The sequence below is a fragment of the Pungitius pungitius genome, unplaced genomic scaffold, assembly GCF_949316345.1.
Source record: "Pungitius pungitius unplaced genomic scaffold, fPunPun2.1 scaffold_31, whole genome shotgun sequence".
NCBI classification, from domain to species: Eukaryota; Metazoa; Chordata; class Actinopteri; order Perciformes; family Gasterosteidae; genus Pungitius; species Pungitius pungitius.
The window spans coordinates 103997-117314 of NW_026909910.1; the positions used below are offsets into that span (position 1 = coordinate 103997).

At 47.4% G+C, this 13318-nt stretch overlaps 21 non-coding genes and 2 pseudogenes across 21 annotated transcripts; all 23 read left to right on the forward strand.

Annotated features, from left to right (window-relative positions):
• Window positions 1-2241: 2241 nt before the first annotated feature.
• Window positions 2242-2360, forward strand: LOC134123125 (5S ribosomal RNA). The gene has a single exon (XR_009954634.1). It is a non-coding gene; the product is annotated as a 5S ribosomal RNA (ribosomal RNA).
• Window positions 2361-2755: 395 nt separating this feature from the next.
• LOC134123352 (5S ribosomal RNA) lies at window positions 2756-2874 on the forward strand. Its single transcript, XR_009954838.1, has one exon. It is a non-coding gene; the product is annotated as a 5S ribosomal RNA (ribosomal RNA).
• A 339-nt stretch (window positions 2875-3213) lies between these two features.
• Window positions 3214-3332, forward strand: LOC134123353 (5S ribosomal RNA). Its single transcript, XR_009954839.1, has one exon. It is a non-coding gene; the product is annotated as a 5S ribosomal RNA (ribosomal RNA).
• A 395-nt stretch (window positions 3333-3727) lies between these two features.
• Window positions 3728-3846, forward strand: LOC134123355 (5S ribosomal RNA). Its single transcript, XR_009954841.1, has one exon. It is a non-coding gene; the product is annotated as a 5S ribosomal RNA (ribosomal RNA).
• A 339-nt stretch (window positions 3847-4185) lies between these two features.
• On the forward strand, window positions 4186-4304 carry LOC134123356 (5S ribosomal RNA). Its single transcript, XR_009954842.1, has one exon. It is a non-coding gene; the product is annotated as a 5S ribosomal RNA (ribosomal RNA).
• A 395-nt stretch (window positions 4305-4699) lies between these two features.
• Window positions 4700-4818, forward strand: LOC134123357 (5S ribosomal RNA). The gene has a single exon (XR_009954843.1). It is a non-coding gene; the product is annotated as a 5S ribosomal RNA (ribosomal RNA).
• A 339-nt stretch (window positions 4819-5157) lies between these two features.
• On the forward strand, window positions 5158-5276 carry LOC134123358 (5S ribosomal RNA). The gene has a single exon (XR_009954844.1). It is a non-coding gene; the product is annotated as a 5S ribosomal RNA (ribosomal RNA).
• A 395-nt stretch (window positions 5277-5671) lies between these two features.
• LOC134123359 (5S ribosomal RNA) lies at window positions 5672-5790 on the forward strand. The gene has a single exon (XR_009954845.1). It is a non-coding gene; the product is annotated as a 5S ribosomal RNA (ribosomal RNA).
• Window positions 5791-6129: 339 nt separating this feature from the next.
• Window positions 6130-6248, forward strand: LOC134123360 (5S ribosomal RNA). The gene has a single exon (XR_009954846.1). It is a non-coding gene; the product is annotated as a 5S ribosomal RNA (ribosomal RNA).
• A 395-nt stretch (window positions 6249-6643) lies between these two features.
• Window positions 6644-6762, forward strand: LOC134123361 (5S ribosomal RNA). The gene has a single exon (XR_009954847.1). It is a non-coding gene; the product is annotated as a 5S ribosomal RNA (ribosomal RNA).
• Window positions 6763-7101: 339 nt separating this feature from the next.
• On the forward strand, window positions 7102-7220 carry LOC134123362 (5S ribosomal RNA). Its single transcript, XR_009954848.1, has one exon. It is a non-coding gene; the product is annotated as a 5S ribosomal RNA (ribosomal RNA).
• A 395-nt stretch (window positions 7221-7615) lies between these two features.
• On the forward strand, window positions 7616-7734 carry LOC134123363 (5S ribosomal RNA). The gene has a single exon (XR_009954849.1). It is a non-coding gene; the product is annotated as a 5S ribosomal RNA (ribosomal RNA).
• A 339-nt stretch (window positions 7735-8073) lies between these two features.
• On the forward strand, window positions 8074-8192 carry LOC134123364 (5S ribosomal RNA). Its single transcript, XR_009954850.1, has one exon. It is a non-coding gene; the product is annotated as a 5S ribosomal RNA (ribosomal RNA).
• A 395-nt stretch (window positions 8193-8587) lies between these two features.
• LOC134123366 (5S ribosomal RNA) lies at window positions 8588-8706 on the forward strand. The gene has a single exon (XR_009954852.1). It is a non-coding gene; the product is annotated as a 5S ribosomal RNA (ribosomal RNA).
• Window positions 8707-9045: 339 nt separating this feature from the next.
• Window positions 9046-9154, forward strand: LOC134123147 (5S ribosomal RNA; annotated as a pseudogene).
• Window positions 9155-9493: 339 nt separating this feature from the next.
• On the forward strand, window positions 9494-9612 carry LOC134123367 (5S ribosomal RNA). The gene has a single exon (XR_009954853.1). It is a non-coding gene; the product is annotated as a 5S ribosomal RNA (ribosomal RNA).
• A 395-nt stretch (window positions 9613-10007) lies between these two features.
• Window positions 10008-10126, forward strand: LOC134123368 (5S ribosomal RNA). Its single transcript, XR_009954854.1, has one exon. It is a non-coding gene; the product is annotated as a 5S ribosomal RNA (ribosomal RNA).
• A 339-nt stretch (window positions 10127-10465) lies between these two features.
• Window positions 10466-10584, forward strand: LOC134123369 (5S ribosomal RNA). The gene has a single exon (XR_009954855.1). It is a non-coding gene; the product is annotated as a 5S ribosomal RNA (ribosomal RNA).
• Window positions 10585-10979: 395 nt separating this feature from the next.
• On the forward strand, window positions 10980-11098 carry LOC134123370 (5S ribosomal RNA). Its single transcript, XR_009954856.1, has one exon. It is a non-coding gene; the product is annotated as a 5S ribosomal RNA (ribosomal RNA).
• A 339-nt stretch (window positions 11099-11437) lies between these two features.
• Window positions 11438-11556, forward strand: LOC134123371 (5S ribosomal RNA). The gene has a single exon (XR_009954857.1). It is a non-coding gene; the product is annotated as a 5S ribosomal RNA (ribosomal RNA).
• Window positions 11557-11951: 395 nt separating this feature from the next.
• Window positions 11952-12070, forward strand: LOC134123372 (5S ribosomal RNA). The gene has a single exon (XR_009954858.1). It is a non-coding gene; the product is annotated as a 5S ribosomal RNA (ribosomal RNA).
• A 339-nt stretch (window positions 12071-12409) lies between these two features.
• Window positions 12410-12518, forward strand: LOC134123148 (5S ribosomal RNA; annotated as a pseudogene).
• Window positions 12519-12857: 339 nt separating this feature from the next.
• Window positions 12858-12976, forward strand: LOC134123373 (5S ribosomal RNA). Its single transcript, XR_009954859.1, has one exon. It is a non-coding gene; the product is annotated as a 5S ribosomal RNA (ribosomal RNA).
• The last annotated feature ends 342 nt before the right edge of the window (window positions 12977-13318 follow it).

Below are 13318 nucleotides of genomic sequence, written 5' to 3' on the forward strand. Positions count from 1 at the left end.
CCAGGCCTCCACGGGATTTTCTCCCTTTGAGCTTCTGTTTGGCAGGTCACCAAGAGGGGTGCTGGACCTTATTAAAGAAAGCTGGGAGGAAGGTCCGAGCCCCGGAAAGAACGAGATCCAGTACGTCCTGGACCTGCGAGCAAAGCTCCACACACTGGGGAGGATGTCACGGGAGAATTTGCTCCAGGCCCAGGAACGACAACAACGGCTGTACAACAGAGGGGCCAAGCTGCGAGAATTCACACCGGGAGAAAAGGTACTTGTATTACTTCCCTCTTCCAACTCAAAACTCCTGGCTAAGTGGCAAGGGCCCTTCGAGGTCACACGCCGGGTGGGGGATGTTGATTATGAGGTGGTGCGGTCTGACAGGGGCGGGGCGACACAAATATACCACCTCAACCTCCTGAAACCCTGGAGGGAGGCGGAGTCTGTTTCTCTGATTTCCACAGTATCGGAAAGAGAGGACCTGGGGCCGGAGGTGCCAAAAGCGGCTAATCCCACCCCGCTCCCGTGTGAGGGTCATCTCTCTGAGGACCAGAGAGCGGACATTGCCCAGTTGCAGAAGCGGTTTGCTGATGTGTTCTCCCCCCGGCCAGGCCGCACCGACCTGATAATGCACCGAATCGAGACACCCCCGGGGGTGACGGTGAGGTCACGACCCTACAGACTACCCGAACACAAAAGAAAAGTGGTTCGGGAGGAATTAGCGGCTATGTTGGAGATGGGGGTAATAGAAGAGTCCAACAGCGCCTGGTGCAGCCCCATCGTTCTGGTGGCCAAGAAGGATGGGACTGTGCGGTTCTGCGTGGACTACCGCAAGGTAAACGACGTGTCACGATTCGACGCCTACCCAATGCCCCGGGTCGACGAACTCCTGGACCGGCTGGGCACTGCACGTTTTTTTACGACCCTGGATTTAACTAAGGGCTACTGGCAGATTCCCCTGTCTTCAGAGTCCAGAGAGAAAACGGCTTTCTCCACTCCGTATGGTTTGTACCAATTCACCATGCTTCCCTTCGGCTTGTTCGGTGCCCCGGCCACGTTCCAGCGCCTCATGGACCGGGTGCTGCGTCCGCATGCCTCATATGCGGCCGCGTACCTGGACGATGTAATCATCCACAGCACCACCTGGGCGGAGCATGTGCGGCGGGTGGACGCGGTGCTGGAGTCGCTGAGGCGGGCCGGGCTCACCGCCAACCCGGGGAAGTGTGCAGTTGGACGGAGGGAGGTACGGTATCTGGGGTACCACTTGGGGGGTGGGCAGGTGCGTCCTCAGGTGGACAAGACGGCAGCTATTGCAGCCTGCCCGCGCCCTAAGACAAAAAAAGAGGTGAGGCGGTTTTTGGGGCTGGCGGGTTACTACAGACGGTTCATCGCCGGCTTTGCGGACCTCGCCAGCCCCTTGACCGACCTGACCCGGAAAGGTGCGTCAGATCCGGTCCAGTGGTCGGAGCAGTGCCAGCGGGCGTTTGAGAAGGTAAAACAGACTCTCTGTGGGGAGCCACTCCTCCACACACCTAACTTTTCTCTCCCGTTTGTTCTGCAGACCGACGCGTCGGACAGAGGGCTGGGGGCCGTTTTGTCCCAGGAGGTGGAGGGGGTCGACCGCCCCGTTGTCTACATCAGCCGGAAGCTATCGGAGAGGGAGGCCAGGTACAGCACGGTGGAAAAGGAGTGCCTGGCCATCCGGTGGGCGGTGGGCTCCCTGCGCTACTACCTCCTGGGACGCTCATTCACCCTCTGTTCGGACCACGCCCCGCTCCAATGGCTCCACCGCATGAAGGATACTAACGCCCGGATCACTCGGTGGTATCTGGCCATGCAGCCTTTTAACTTCAAGGTGGTCCATAGGCCGGGGACGCAGATGGTCGTGGCGGACTTCCTCTCCCGCCCTCTCGAGGGAGGGGGGGGGGAGTAAGCTAGGCCGGACGGCTCCCCGGCCTAAGTCGGGCGGTGGGGGTATGTGGTGGCGGGCGTGGTTTCGGCTCGGCTGCAGAGGGAGAGAGAGGGGGAGTGGCTCGGGGAACAGTGCCAGGTGGAAACACTTGGCAACCAGCTGGGGGGAATTAACGGGTCTCCTCTCGCCCCTATAAACAGTGAGGCGAGCGAGGAGGGAGAGAGGAGACGGACCGACCGACCGAGCGAACGAATTAATTGATGAATTGTGCGAATAAAAAGCATTTTGTGAAACCCACCACCCTGCGGTCCTGTGCCGTGTCTTCAACCCCACGCACCCACACCGTACACGGCCATACCTCTCTGGTTCCGCCCGATCTCGTCTGATCTCGGAAGCTAAGCAGAGCAGGGCCTGGTTAGTACCTGGATGGAAGACCGCCTGGGAATCCCAGGTGCCGTAAGCTTTTTCACTTCTCTCTCCGAAAGCCGCCGAGCGCCGCAGATTGTACACCTACAAATTACAAAAAGAATATCACATTGTTGAAGAGATGCATGTTTAGTGTTGTTTTAACGTTGGATATGAAAGGAAATTAGACAATATTATCCAAAATGATTCCGTTTCATGATTGCTAAATTAGTGTTGATCAACATTTACGATTGGCATACTATTGTTTGTAATTTAGCCGTTGAAATACAGGTGCTAACCCAACATGTTAGAATTGCCAGTGAAGAAAAGTAAAGTTACCTTCAGGCTTTAGGAACCTCTCTTGCCAATGCTAAGAACTGCTTCAATTTTAGAAAAAGAAACTTCTGATTATCTTTGACACGTTTTAAAGGATTAGGAAAAAGATGAAAAGCAGCTTACGGCCATACCTCTCTGGTTCCGCCCGATCTCGTCTGATCTCGGAAGCTAAGCAGAGCAGGGCCTGGTTAGTACCTGGATGGAAGACCGCCTGGGAATCCCAGGTGCCGTAAGCTTTTTCACTTCTCTCTCTGAAAGCCGCCCAGCGCCGTAGATTGTACACCTACACAATTGTAAAAAAAATGTCACATTGTAGAAGAGATGCAATAGGAAGAAGATGAAAGGTGGCTTACGTCCATACCATCGTCAGGCCATTTGAGGTGGCGGGGACTGCAATGGCCATTCACCGATTGGCTGGGACCCCTGGGCGGGTCTTCTCTAGGCCATCCAATTTTCGGCATGGGATGTCACAGCCTTCTTTGCATACCCTTATTTAACCCACACAAAGATGCCAACGGCAGGCGTGTCATAATTCATTGACGCATTATAAAGGATTAGGAAAAAGATAAAAAGCAGCTTACGGCCATACCTCTCTGGTTCCGCCCGATCTCGTCTGATCTCGGAAGCTAAGCAGAGCAGGGCCTGGTTAGTACCTGGATGGAAGACCGCCTGGGAATCCCAGGTGCCGTAAGCTTTTTCACTTCTCTCTCCGAAAGCCGCCGAGCGCCGCAGATTGTACACCTACAAATTACAAAAAGAATATCACATTGTTGAAGAGATGCATGTTTAGTGTTGTTTTAACGTTGGATATGAAAGGAAATTAGACAATAATATCCAAAATGATTCCGTTTCATGATTGCTAAATTAGTGTTGATCAACATTTACGATTGGCATACTATTGTTTGTAATTTAGCCGTTGAAATACAGGTGCTAACCCAACATGTTAGAATTGCCAGTGAAGAAAAGTAAAGTTACCTTCAGGCTTTAGGAACCTCTCTTGCCAATGCTAAGAACTGCTTCAATTTTAGAAAAAGAAACTTCTGATTATCTTTGACACGTTTTAAAGGATTAGGAAAAAGATGAAAGGCAGCTTACGGCCATACCTCTCTGGTTCCGCCCGATCTCGTCTGATCTCGGAAGCTAAGCAGAGCAGGGCCTGGTTAGTACCTGGATGGAAGACCGCCTGGGAATCCCAGGTGCCGTAAGCTTTTTCACTTCTCTCTCTGAAAGCCGCCCAGCGCCGTAGATTGTACACCTACACAATTGTAAAAAAAATGTCACATTGTAGAAGAGATGCAATAGGAAGAAGATGAAAGGTGGCTTACGTCCATACCATCGTCAGGCCATTTGAGGTGGCGGGGACTGCAATGGCCATTCACCGATTGGCTGGGACCCCTGGGCGGGTCTTCTCTAGTCCATCCAATTTTCGGCATGGGATGTCACAGCCTTCTTTGCATACCCTTATTTAACCCACACAAAGATGCCAACGGCAGGCGTGTCATAATTCATTGACGCATTATAAAGGATTAGGAAAAAGATAAAAAGCAGCTTACGGCCATACCTCTCTGGTTCCGCCCGATCTCGTCTGATCTCGGAAGCTAAGCAGAGCAGGGCCTGGTTAGTACCTGGATGGAAGACCGCCTGGGAATCCCAGGTGCCGTAAGCTTTTTCACTTCTCTCTCCGAAAGCCGCCGAGCGCCGCAGATTGTACACCTACAAATTACAAAAAGAATATCACATTGTTGAAGAGATGCATGTTTAGTGTTGTTTTAACGTTGGATATGAAAGGAAATTAGACAATATTATCCAAAATGATTCCGTTTCATGATTGCTAAATTAGTGTTGATCAACATTTACGATTGGCATACTATTGTTTGTAATTTAGCCGTTGAAATACAGGTGCTAACCCAACATGTTAGAATTGCCAGTGAAGAAAAGTAAAGTTACCTTCAGGCTTTAGGAACCTCTCTTGCCAATGCTAAGAACTGCTTCAATTTTAGAAAAAGAAACTTCTGATTATCTTTGACACGTTTTAAAGGATTAGGAAAAAGATGAAAAGCAGCTTACGGCCATACCTCTCTGGTTCCGCCCGATCTCGTCTGATCTCGGAAGCTAAGCAGAGCAGGGCCTGGTTAGTACCTGGATGGAAGACCGCCTGGGAATCCCAGGTGCCGTAAGCTTTTTCACTTCTCTCTCTGAAAGCCGCCCAGCGCCGTAGATTGTACACCTACACAATTGTAAAAAAAATGTCACATTGTAGAAGAGATGCAATAGGAAGAAGATGAAAGGTGGCTTACGTCCATACCATCGTCAGGCCATTTGAGGTGGCGGGGACTGCAATGGCCATTCACCGATTGGCTGGGACCCCTGGGCGGGTCTTCTCTAGTCCATCCAATTTTCGGCATGGGATGTCACAGCCTTCTTTGCATACCCTTATTTAACCCACACAAAGATGCCAACGGCAGGCGTGTCATAATTCATTGACGCATTATAAAGGATTAGGAAAAAGATAAAAAGCAGCTTACGGCCATACCTCTCTGGTTCCGCCCGATCTCGTCTGATCTCGGAAGCTAAGCAGAGCAGGGCCTGGTTAGTACCTGGATGGAAGACCGCCTGGGAATCCCAGGTGCCGTAAGCTTTTTCACTTCTCTCTCCGAAAGCCGCCGAGCGCCGCAGATTGTACACCTACAAATTACAAAAAGAATATCACATTGTTGAAGAGATGCATGTTTAGTGTTGTTTTAACGTTGGATATGAAAGGAAATTAGACAATATTATCCAAAATGATTCCGTTTCATGATTGCTAAATTAGTGTTGATCAACATTTACGATTGGCATACTATTGTTTGTAATTTAGCCGTTGAAATACAGGTGCTAACCCAACATGTTAGAATTGCCAGTGAAGAAAAGTAAAGTTACCTTCAGGCTTTAGGAACCTCTCTTGCCAATGCTAAGAACTGCTTCAATTTTAGAAAAAGAAACTTCTGATTATCTTTGACACGTTTTAAAGGATTAGGAAAAAGATGAAAAGCAGCTTACGGCCATACCTCTCTGGTTCCGCCCGATCTCGTCTGATCTCGGAAGCTAAGCAGAGCAGGGCCTGGTTAGTACCTGGATGGAAGACCGCCTGGGAATCCCAGGTGCCGTAAGCTTTTTCACTTCTCTCTCTGAAAGCCGCCCAGCGCCGTAGATTGTACACCTACACAATTGTAAAAAAAATGTCACATTGTAGAAGAGATGCAATAGGAAGAAGATGAAAGGTGGCTTACGTCCATACCATCGTCAGGCCATTTGAGGTGGCGGGGACTGCAATGGCCATTCACCGATTGGCTGGGACCCCTGGGCGGGTCTTCTCTAGTCCATCCAATTTTCGGCATGGGATGTCACAGCCTTCTTTGCATACCCTTATTTAACCCACACAAAGATGCCAACGGCAGGCGTGTCATAATTCATTGACGCATTATAAAGGATTAGGAAAAAGATAAAAAGCAGCTTACGGCCATACCTCTCTGGTTCCGCCCGATCTCGTCTGATCTCGGAAGCTAAGCAGAGCAGGGCCTGGTTAGTACCTGGATGGAAGACCGCCTGGGAATCCCAGGTGCCGTAAGCTTTTTCACTTCTCTCTCCGAAAGCCGCCGAGCGCCGCAGATTGTACACCTACAAATTACAAAAAGAATATCACATTGTTGAAGAGATGCATGTTTAGTGTTGTTTTAACGTTGGATATGAAAGGAAATTAGACAATATTATCCAAAATGATTCCGTTTCATGATTGCTAAATTAGTGTTGATCAACATTTACGATTGGCATACTATTGTTTGTAATTTAGCCGTTGAAATACAGGTGCTAACCCAACATGTTAGAATTGCCAGTGAAGAAAAGTAAAGTTACCTTCAGGCTTTAGGAACCTCTCTTGCCAATGCTAAGAACTGCTTCAATTTTAGAAAAAGAAACTTCTGATTATCTTTGACACGTTTTAAAGGATTAGGAAAAAGATGAAATGCAGCTTACGGCCATACCTCTCTGGTTCCGCCCGATCTCGTCTGATCTCGGAAGCTAAGCAGAGCAGGGCCTGGTTAGTACCTGGATGGAAGACCGCCTGGGAATCCCAGGTGCCGTAAGCTTTTTCACTTCTCTCTCTGAAAGCCGCCCAGCGCCGTAGATTGTACACCTACACAATTGTAAAAAAAATGTCACATTGTAGAAGAGATGCAATAGGAAGAAGATGAAAGGTGGCTTACGTCCATACCATCGTCAGGCCATTTGAGGTGGCGGGGACTGCAATGGCCATTCACCGATTGGCTGGGACCCCTGGGCGGGTCTTCTCTAGTCCATCCAATTTTCGGCATGGGATGTCACAGCCTTCTTTGCATACCCTTATTTAACCCACACAAAGATGCCAACGGCAGGCGTGTCATAATTCATTGACGCATTATAAAGGATTAGGAAAAAGATAAAAAGCAGCTTACGGCCATACCTCTCTGGTTCCGCCCGATCTCGTCTGATCTCGGAAGCTAAGCAGAGCAGGGCCTGGTTAGTACCTGGATGGAAGACCGCCTGGGAATCCCAGGTGCCGTAAGCTTTTTCACTTCTCTCTCCGAAAGCCGCCGAGCGCCGCAGATTGTACACCTACAAATTACAAAAAGAATATCACATTGTTGAAGAGATGCATGTTTAGTGTTGTTTTAACGTTGGATATGAAAGGAAATTAGACAATATTATCCAAAATGATTCCGTTTCATGATTGCTAAATTAGTGTTGATCAACATTTACGATTGGCATACTATTGTTTGTAATTTAGCCGTTGAAATACAGGTGCTAACCCAACATGTTAGAATTGCCAGTGAAGAAAAGTAAAGTTACCTTCAGGCTTTAGGAACCTCTCTTGCCAATGCTAAGAACTGCTTCAATTTTAGAAAAAGAAACTTCTGATTATCTTTGACACGTTTTAAAGGATTAGGAAAAAGATGAAAAGCAGCTTACGGCCATACCTCTCTGGTTCCGCCCGATCTCGTCTGATCTCGGAAGCTAAGCAGAGCAGGGCCTGGTTAGTACCTGGATGGAAGACCGCCTGGGAATCCCAGGTGCCGTAAGCTTTTTCACTTCTCTCTCTGAAAGCCGCCCAGCGCCGTAGATTGTACACCTACACAATTGTAAAAAAAATGTCACATTGTAGAAGAGATGCAATAGGAAGAAGATGAAAGGTGGCTTACGTCCATACCATCGTCAGGCCATTTGAGGTGGCGGGGACTGCAATGGCCATTCACCGATTGGCTGGGACCCCTGGGCGGGTCTTCTCTAGTCCATCCAATTTTCGGCATGGGATGTCACAGCCTTCTTTGCATACCCTTATTTAACCCACACAAAGATGCCAACGGCAGGCGTGTCATAATTCATTGACGCATTATAAAGGATTAGGAAAAAGATAAAAAGCAGCTTACGGCCATACCTCTCTGGTTCCGCCCGATCTCGTCTGATCTCGGAAGCTAAGCAGAGCAGGGCCTGGTTAGTACCTGGATGGAAGACCGCCTGGGAATCCCAGGTGCCGTAAGCTTTTTCACTTCTCTCTCCGAAAGCCGCCGAGCGCCGCAGATTGTACACCTACAAATTACAAAAAGAATATCACATTGTTGAAGAGATGCATGTTTAGTGTTGTTTTAACGTTGGATATGAAAGGAAATTAGACAATATTATCCAAAATGATTCCGTTTCATGATTGCTAAATTAGTGTTGATCAACATTTACGATTGGCATACTATTGTTTGTAATTTAGCCGTTGAAATACAGGTGCTAACCCAACATGTTAGAATTGCCAGTGAAGAAAAGTAAAGTTACCTTCAGGCTTTAGGAACCTCTCTTGCCAATGCTAAGAACTGCTTCAATTTTAGAAAAAGAAACTTCTGATTATCTTTGACACGTTTTAAAGGATTAGGAAAAAGATGAAAAGCAGCTTACGGCCATACCTCTCTGGTTCCGCCCGATCTCGTCTGATCTCGGAAGCTAAGCAGAGCAGGGCCTGGTTAGTACCTGGATGGAAGACCGCCTGGGAATCCCAGGTGCCGTAAGCTTTTTCACTTCTCTCTCTGAAAGCCGCCCAGCGCCGTAGATTGTACACCTACACAATTGTAAAAAAAATGTCACATTGTAGAAGAGATGCAATAGGAAGAAGATGAAAGGTGGCTTACGTCCATACCATCGTCAGGCCATTTGAGGTGGCGGGGACTGCAATGGCCATTCACCGATTGGCTGGGACCCCTGGGCGGGTCTTCTCTAGTCCATCCAATTTTCGGCATGGGATGTCACAGCCTTCTTTGCATACCCTTATTTAACCCACACAAAGATGCCAACGGCAGGCGTGTCATAATTCATTGACGCATTATAAAGGATTAGGAAAAAGATAAAAAGCAGCTTACGGCCATACCTCTCTGGTTCCGCCTGATCTCGGAAGCTAAGCAGAGCAGGGCCTGGTTAGTACCTGGATGGAAGACCGCCTGGGAATCCCAGGTGCCGTAAGCTTTTTCACTTCTCTCTCTGAAAGCCGCCCAGCGCCGTAGATTGTACACCTACACAATTGTAAAAAAAATGTCACATTGTAGAAGAGATGCAATAGGAAGAAGATGAAAGGTGGCTTACGTCCATACCATCGTCAGGCCATTTGAGGTGGCGGGGACTGCAATGGCCATTCACCGATTGGCTGGGACCCCTGGGCGGGTCTTCTCTAGTCCATCCAATTTTCGGCATGGGATGTCACAGCCTTCTTTGCATACCCTTATTTAACCCACACAAAGATGCCAACGGCAGGCGTGTCATAATTCATTGACGCATTATAAAGGATTAGGAAAAAGATAAAAAGCAGCTTACGGCCATACCTCTCTGGTTCCGCCCGATCTCGTCTGATCTCGGAAGCTAAGCAGAGCAGGGCCTGGTTAGTACCTGGATGGAAGACCGCCTGGGAATCCCAGGTGCCGTAAGCTTTTTCACTTCTCTCTCCGAAAGCCGCCGAGCGCCGCAGATTGTACACCTACAAATTACAAAAAGAATATCACATTGTTGAAGAGATGCATGTTTAGTGTTGTTTTAACGTTGGATATGAAAGGAAATTAGACAATAATATCCAAAATGATTCCGTTTCATGATTGCTAAATTAGTGTTGATCAACATTTACGATTGGCATACTATTGTTTGTAATTTAGCCGTTGAAATACAGGTGCTAACCCAACATGTTAGAATTGCCAGTGAAGAAAAGTAAAGTTACCTTCAGGCTTTAGGAACCTCTCTTGCCAATGCTAAGAACTGCTTCAATTTTAGAAAAAGAAACTTCTGATTATCTTTGACACGTTTTAAAGGATTAGGAAAAAGATGAAAAGCAGCTTACGGCCATACCTCTCTGGTTCCGCCCGATCTCGTCTGATCTCGGAAGCTAAGCAGAGCAGGGCCTGGTTAGTACCTGGATGGAAGACCGCCTGGGAATCCCAGGTGCCGTAAGCTTTTTCACTTCTCTCTCTGAAAGCCGCCCAGCGCCGTAGATTGTACACCTACACAATTGTAAAAAAAATGTCACATTGTAGAAGAGATGCAATAGGAAGAAGATGAAAGGTGGCTTACGTCCATACCATCGTCAGGCCATTTGAGGTGGCGGGGACTGCAATGGCCATTCACCGATTGGCTGGGACCCCTGGGCGGGTCTTCTCTAGTCCATCCAATTTTCGGCATGGGATGTCACAGCCTTCTTTGCATACCCTTATTTAACCCACACAAAGATGCCAACGGCAGGCGTGTCATAATTCATTGACGCATTATAAAGGATTAGGAAAAAGATAAAAAGCAGCTTACGGCCATACCTCTCTGGTTCCGCCCGATCTCGTCTGATCTCGGAAGCTAAGCAGAGCAGGGCCTGGTTAGTACCTGGATGGAAGACCGCCTGGGAATCCCAGGTGCCGTAAGCTTTTTCACTTCTCTCTCCGAAAGCCGCCGAGCGCCGCAGATTGTACACCTACAAATTACAAAAAGAATATCACATTGTTGAAGAGATGCATGTTTAGTGTTGTTTTAACGTTGGATATGAAAGGAAATTAGACAATATTATCCAAAATGATTCCGTTTCATGATTGCTAAATTAGTGTTGATCAACATTTACGATTGGCATACTATTGTTTGTAATTTAGCCGTTGAAATACAGGTGCTAACCCAACATGTTAGAATTGCCAGTGAAGAAAAGTAAAGTTACCTTCAGGCTTTAGGAACCTCTCTTGCCAATGCTAAGAACTGCTTCAATTTTAGAAAAAGAAACTTCTGATTATCTTTGACACGTTTTAAAGGATTAGGAAAAAGATGAAAAGCAGCTTACGGCCATACCTCTCTGGTTCCGCCCGATCTCGTCTGATCTCGGAAGCTAAGCAGAGCAGGGCCTGGTTAGTACCTGGATGGAAGACCGCCTGGGAATCCCAGGTGCCGTAAGCTTTTTCACTTCTCTCTCTGAAAGCCGCCCAGCGCCGTAGATTGTACACCTACACAATTGTAAAAAAAATGTCACATTGTAGAAGAGATGCAATAGGAAGAAGATGAAAGGTGGCTTACGTCCATACCATCGTCAGGCCATTTGAGGTGGCGGGGACTGCAATGGCCATTCACCGATTGGCTGGGACCCCTGGGCGGGTCTTCTCTAGTCCATCCAATTTTCGGCATGGGATGTCACAGCCTTCTTTGCATACCCTTATTTAACCCACACAAAGATGCCAACGGCAGGCGTGTCATAATTCATTGACGCATTATAAAGGATTAGGAAAAAGATAAAAAGCAGCTTACGGCCATACCTCTCTGGTTCCGCCCGATCTCGTCTGATCTCGGAAGCTAAGCAGAGCAGGGCCTGGTTAGTACCTGGATGGAAGACCGCCTGGGAATCCCAGGTGCCGTAAGCTTTTTCACTTCTCTCTCCGAAAGCCGCCGAGCGCCGCAGATTGTACACCTACAAATTACAAAAAGAATATCACATTGTTGAAGAGATGCATGTTTAGTGTTGTTTTAACGTTGGATATGAAAGGAAATTAGACAATATTATCCAAAATGATTCCGTTTCATGATTGCTAAATTAGTGTTGATCAACATTTACGATTGGCATACTATTGTTTGTAATTTAGCCGTTGAAATACAGGTGCTAACCCAACATGTTAGAATTGCCAGTGAAGAAAAGTAAAGTTACCTTCAGGCTTTAGGAACCTCTCTTGCCAATGCTAAGAACTGCTTCAATTTTAGAAAAAGAAACTTCTGATTATCTTTGACACGTTTTAAAGGATTAGGAAAAAGATGAAAAGCAGCTTACGGCCATACCTCTCTGGTTCCGCCCGATCTCGTCTGATCTCGGAAGCTAAGCAGAGCAGGGCCTGGTTAGTACCTGGATGGAAGACCGCCTGGGAATCCCAGGTGCCGTAAGCTTTTTCACTTCTCTCTCTGAAAGCCGCCCAGCGCCGTAGATTGTACACCTACACAATTGTAAAAAAAATGTCACATTGTAGAAGAGATGCAATAGGAAGAAGATGAAAGGTGGCTTACGTCCATACCATCGTCAGGCCATTTGAGGTGGCGGGGACTGCAATGGCCATTCACCGATTGGCTGGGACCCCTGGGCGGGTCTTCTCTAGTCCATCCAATTTTCGGCATGGGATGTCACAGCCTTCTTTGCATACCCTTATTTAACCCACACAAAGATGCCAACGGCAGGCGTGTCATAATTCATTGACGCATTATAAAGGATTAGGAAAAAGATAAAAAGCAGCTTACGGCCATACCTCTCTGGTTCCGCCTGATCTCGGAAGCTAAGCAGAGCAGGGCCTGGTTAGTACCTGGATGGAAGACCGCCTGGGAATCCCAGGTGCCGTAAGCTTTTTCACTTCTCTCTCTGAAAGCCGCCCAGCGCCGTAGATTGTACACCTACACAATTGTAAAAAAAATGTCACATTGTAGAAGAGATGCAATAGGAAGAAGATGAAAGGTGGCTTACGTCCATACCATCGTCAGGCCATTTGAGGTGGCGGGGACTGCAATGGCCATTCACCGATTGGCTGGGACCCCTGGGCGGGTCTTCTCTAGTCCATCCAATTTTCGGCATGGGATGTCACAGCCTTCTTTGCATACCCTTATTTAACCCACACAAAGATGCCAACGGCAGGCGTGTCATAATTCATTGACGCATTATAAAGGATTAGGAAAAAGATAAAAAGCAGCTTACGGCCATACCTCTCTGGTTCCGCCCGATCTCGTCTGATCTCGGAAGCTAAGCAGAGCAGGGCCTGGTTAGTACCTGGATGGAAGACCGCCTGGGAATCCCAGGTGCCGTAAGCTTTTTCACTTCTCTCTCCGAAAGCCGCCGAGCGCCGCAGATTGTACACCTACAAATTACAAAAAGAATATCACATTGTTGAAGAGATGCATGTTTAGTGTTGTTTTAACGTTGGATATGAAAGGAAATTAGACAATAATATCCAAAATGATTCCGTTTCATGATTGCTAAATTAGTGTTGATCAACATTTACGATTGGCATACTATTGTTTGTAATTTAGCCGTTGAAATACAGGTGCTAACCCAACATGTTAGAATTGCCAGTGAAGAAAAGTAAAGTTACCTTCAGGCTTTAGGAACCTCTCTTGCCAATGCTAAGAACTGCTTCAATTTTAGAAAAAGAA